This window comes from Lepeophtheirus salmonis, chromosome 3, assembly GCF_016086655.4.
Source record: "Lepeophtheirus salmonis chromosome 3, UVic_Lsal_1.4, whole genome shotgun sequence".
NCBI lineage: Eukaryota > Metazoa > Arthropoda > Copepoda > Siphonostomatoida > Caligidae > Lepeophtheirus > Lepeophtheirus salmonis.
Genome location: NC_052133.2, coordinates 29,186,314 through 29,191,952, shown reverse-complemented (window position 1 = coordinate 29,191,952; position 5,639 = coordinate 29,186,314). Strand labels below are relative to the sequence as shown.

At 29.5% G+C, this 5,639-nt stretch overlaps 1 long non-coding RNA gene across 1 annotated transcript; it reads left to right on the top strand.

The window, feature by feature from the left end:
* Positions 1-389: 389 nt before the first annotated feature.
* LOC139904988 (uncharacterized) lies at positions 390-1,934 on the top strand. Its single transcript, XR_011779363.1, has 3 exons — positions 390-514; positions 570-1,362; positions 1,432-1,934. It is a non-coding gene; the product is annotated as an uncharacterized lncRNA (long non-coding RNA).
* Positions 1,935-5,639: the final 3,705 nt, after the last annotated feature.

The window sequence follows — 5,639 nt, the reverse complement described above, 5'->3', positions numbered from 1 at the left end:
GACGGGTTTGACGGTCTCTAATTAACTGACAATATATTTTATCTTACATAATTTTACATATATATATATAGTTATTTTTACGGAAGTTATATATTAATAATATATAACAACCTCTCTTCCTTCAAGTGTAAATAAATAAATAATTTAAGATAACGATACTCTTTAAATTGGGTTGGCATCGAAATTTATTTTTCTATATGGTATATTCGGAGTCGTCTCTTTGGTGTTTTCAATTTTGTTGTCGACTCTTAAGAACCGTCTATTCCTCTAATTTGCCTTTCCGTTTTCCATATAAAATATATATATAACATTAAATTTGTCTAATAACTTTGTAGTTCAGTTTTGTAAACGGACTCGACTTTGTAATATTAATTCCCATAAATTATTGGAATGGATTCCCTAATATGATTGTATACTTCCAAACTCCACGGTATTTTTAATATATATTTTATGGGTTCCTTCTTCTTTTATGTGTCTTGGATCTAAGATTTTGACAAAAAAACTATTTAATTACGTGAGTATTCGCATTTTTGTATAGACTTGATGATTGGAATAGAGTTTTCTTTTAGACACCTGCACACTCATCACATCTTGTGCATTTGACGCTTTTTACAGGGCAAAATTTCTCATTCTTATGAGGAAGTTGGAAACCACACTATTTGTACAATCTTTCTTGGCTCTTGTTACCCGATATTCTACGGCATTGACTTCTTCTTTGACTTATATTGACACCTCTTGACTTTTTATTTGCGTTGACATCCTTTGATACTAAATCATTTAGATTATTATTTTTATTCTTTTCCGTTTCTAATGTTCTTCATTAAGTGAGAGCATCTTTTAAATTCAGCTGTGGAGTCTTCTCCAACGGCTTTTGGCTAACTTCGTCGTCGTTGATGCCACAAATTATTAAAGCAGCTAAACAATCTTCTGGCTTCGTTTCGAAAATTTCTACCTCTTCTGCTAAAATTGTCATGCAACAGTAAAATTCATCGAATGTGTCCGTACACCCTTGTTTTCTCCTGAATAATTTGTGTCGAGTCGCTGCTAATTGTCATTTTTATTTAAGGTATTCAGTAAAATCTTTTATTACTTTATTTAGAGTCCTATTTGTGTTTGCAGAAATATCTACATTATATCGTACTTTTGTGAGAAATTTATGTGAGCAACATGTCCATAATATTCATATTTGCTCATTGCGAGTTTTTTTTTTATCATATGAGTTAATTTTACATAATTATTCTGTATTTCTGAGCATTTAAGAAAGTCTTAATAATTAATCTCGTCTTCGATTTGATTGGGTGATTTGACATGAATTCTTAATGAGTTTTTATTTCTTCTCAATAGGATCGACCTTCGTATTGGGTAAGTTTGATTCCAAATATTGATCTACTTCATATTTCATTTCTATTAATGTATTTTTTATATGAATAGTTATATCAATTTCGGCTTCAATCTCTGAGGAGGATTAATCCATTAACGATAAAATCTCCTCCATTTTTAATTGATTTTTTTTACTGCTTCCCTTATTGTCTCCATCTTTCTATTCATCTTGAAGTTATTTGGAGTCTTCTCCATTAATAGATCCTTCACATATTTCTTTGTGCATCAAATAATTTTAATTGTGCTTCTCTAGACCTCCGGACTTCGTTTACTTTCCTCTTCTTATTCGACGTCATCTTTTATTGTTCTTTCAAATAGGAGTTACTCTCAAATCTCACAATGCTTATATACGCTTTTTAAGTACCTCAGACTGAGCCATGTAATGAAAGGTTTGATGTTGTCTAATTAACTGACAGTATATTTTATCAAACATAATTTTACAGGATAACAACAATGATAGTCCGAGAGTACATATAAAAGAAATAATAGTTGATTTTTTTTGGTTAAATACCAGATTATTTTTGACCTTTCTGTTAATTACAAATTATACCATTATGAACTGTTGAAATTTATCATAGATACTTTTTAAAGAATATAAAATATGATAGTATTTCAAATTTTTAAATTAAGATGATTAATTTAATCTGTCATTGATTGAAGTGTATAAGGAATTGATATGGTCATATGAACACGGCTAATGGGGATAGAAGAAAGAAAATCCCTTATTTTAAACTAAAGGCTACATTACTATCTGATGTTAATAATGACCCCTGAGGACCATTAGACATTCACTATTTTTCTTGTCAATCCAATAAATGTTGACATCTCTAATTTTATATATAAAAATAGGAGGTTTTGTCATTTAGTTAATTCATTATCAAAAAATACGAAAATTAATACATTTCTTTCATATACAAATATCATTATATAAAAAATAACCTTAGAAAATTTGAACAAGAAGCTTCAAGAAGTGGAAACGAGCCTTTGATAACAATAAATGTAGCGCAACTTTTGAAAATTTCGGAAATCACGTAACCTTTTTACTCATACTTTTACTTAATATGTACTTCCTGAATCCATTAACATGTACATTGTAGACATTAATATGTACTTTAAATATTTTGAACTCACCGTGACTCTTACAAGTTTAGAGACATCTTTGTAAAAAAATTCCCAATACATTATTGATCAATTTTCAACAAAGTTTGCTTATAACGCGCCTGTTAGATTGAGTAGATTCCTTGTCTTGTGAATATATTTTCCAACGTAAGATATGGCATTTAATTCAGATGATGTCTCTTTATGATTTTATCCAATTTACTCTCAATTGTGAAAGCAACTTTTTCTCTTTTCGCAGAATGTACCTTATAAATTTAATTAAAAAGTGAATCCACGGAGGCCATGTAGTTAGTTATTGAGTAATATTCAAATATACCCGACTCTCCCAGAGGGAAATAAAAGTTATCGCTAAGCCAACATATTTGAACAAATATTGATCACTTGGTTTTCGTTTCACCACTTGGTTTATTGCTTTAGAGGGACTCTTCTGATTGCTAGAAAATTACTAATTGAGAGACTGTGTCAGGATAGATCAAGGCTGCTAGTGAGATTTTACAATGTTATAAGTTTTAATGGGATTTACTAGACTTGTTTTAATTATATTTAGTATTTATATCCGATTAACGACTGCCAATTAATCGGGAATGGGAAAATTTGCTTATTCGTGCATCCCAAATCATAAATTACTTTATATAAGGATACTCATTATCCAAGAAACCTCAGAAACTCACCTTTTTCATTAAGTTACTAAAAGGTTATTGTTTATTACTGTTGTGATGCTTTAGACTTCAGATAATGTCATTAATTACATGCTTGAGATTCGTAAAAAGAAAAGAAATATATTTCTGTATAGCAGCAAGTCGTCAAGAGTTCTTATTTCTTCCCCCAATCACAAGGCGGATAAGTATCTACTTCATTGTCGTCATATGGGATTCAAGATGTCAAATTTTTCTCCGAGTCAGCAAGACTAAGTGTATTTACTTATAGAGGTGGAGGATCCTGAATGTCAACCTCCTTGAGGAACGAGTTTTATGAGAGGAAGATGAAAAATACCAATCTGATCCTGCATCAATTGGAATGACTTTTCTGGTTCCAAGATTTAAAGGACACGAGTTTTCCTAATTAGTAGTTTACATAATACGAGAGACTGACCAAAGTATATGGAAGTCACTACAATATATTTATAATCAAGCACGCTGAGGTTTTCGAAGAAGAGTTAACACTATCAGCATAAACGTACAAAAATATGTGGATACATGAGGTGATTTTTTTTTTTTTTTTTTTTTTGGAAGAAAAGGCACTGATATCACGCTAGAAGAATATCCACGATGATTTGGATTCAGGGTGGCTAGCTTCAACTTTTATGTTATAAACTAAATCTCGTCTTCTTGTATTTCTTTCGCAAATCGATGTATAATATCAATATAACTTTGAATACTTTATATTTTATCTACATTTATATTATTTCATATTCTGACTTCAAAAAGAAAGAATATCTAAGATTTCAGTACATGAACCAAGGTAATTCATTATAAGAAGGTTAATAACTTCTTTTAACTGAACCTTCAAATTGAATCTAAAAATGTAGAATTTCAAATTAACTGATATGATCAAACGGAATCCAGTAATTGGGGGATCCTGAAAAAATATATTAACAGTTTATACTAGGCTAGATAGAAAAGGGATACTGTAAAGTGATTTAAATTTATTGACTTCAGAAATGTGATTAATAGCTTCGATTCCTTTCTCTACACTTTGATAATAGAATTTTTTTAAATTAAAAAATATATTTGAAACTTCTTGTTTGTTGGGTTTGATAGTTATTGTATAAGTAGTATTTATATTAATGTAATATGCATTTATATTATATAGAAAGAAACAAAGTATTCCAATGTAAGATTTTGAGTTTACTCCGGTGTTTAGATATCATAAATACAACTGTTTCATTATTTCCTTCATCAATGTTTTTATGGAAATTAAGGAGTTTACATAGTTGTCTTTGGTTTAATAGAAAAAGCTGAACTTCTAAGGGTATCTTGACTTTTAAAATTTTTGCTCATCCATCTCTATTGTAATTGATGTCCTAATTCGTACGACGATCAATTTTAAAGAGGAAAATAAAATTTATTTGAATTGTGTTACTCACATAGGATATGCGTACAAGTAACAAAGCTAGGAAAATGGTGTATTAATATAAAAATAGATTTTTGTTTTTGCATATTTTCGCAAGACCACATCACGAAAAAGATAAGTTTGACTTATTTTGTACTAATTATATTATTTTATGATTTTATCAACTTGCAACGAAACATTCTTTTAAATCCATGAAGCACGATGTTATTTTTGATGTATCTCTTAAATTTTCATCCAAAAAGTTAAATTGTATTGTGATCTAAGTACTTTTTGTGCAAAGTTCAAAACAATTTGCAACTTTGAACACAGTTGAGAGTACTTTAGACATAATAATAATATTAAAATCATAGCTAGAGTAGAAGTATGTATAACAAGGATAGTTTTTAATTACTAATCTCCAATTTTTTGGTATTTCAATATAATATGAAGTCTAAGACTTGATTAATGGTGATATTAAAAACTATTCCAAAATATATGCTAGGTTACTTATCATAGAACTATTACGGTTCTAGTGTATTAGGCTAGTTAATGGTGTACTATACTTGGTTCGTTAATATTGTTATTTCAGGAAAAGAGATGAACGTTAAACTGGAACAAATATATTGAAGTGGTGTTTAAAGTTTTTTTTGTCTATAGGTTGGCTAGGAGGACCAAATGGGTATAAATCGTAATTTACGAGATTAGCTTTTAATCTTTATCATAAACCAACCTTACACCTAAAATAATTATTCCTAATTCCTATTCTTTGAACCAAATGAATATAAAGCTAATTTTTTGTTTAACTTGATAAAATTCTAGAAACTAGCATTTCCTTGTATAGTTCTAAATGCGTTCCAAAGTATGACTACTCCTAAAATAAAATCTTATTTTCAGCTGTACACAGGGATGCGCAGATAAATTGAGACATATTTTAATGGTTTATAACTCCTGAAATTTTAATTTTACAGATTATTTTTTTTGTAAAATGTTGTTGTTCATCCTTCAATGGAGAAAATAATTATTCGATGTGCCCACCGTTGGCCATGATTACCTTGTCGATGCGGGTCCGGAAGGAGGAGCAGGCTGAG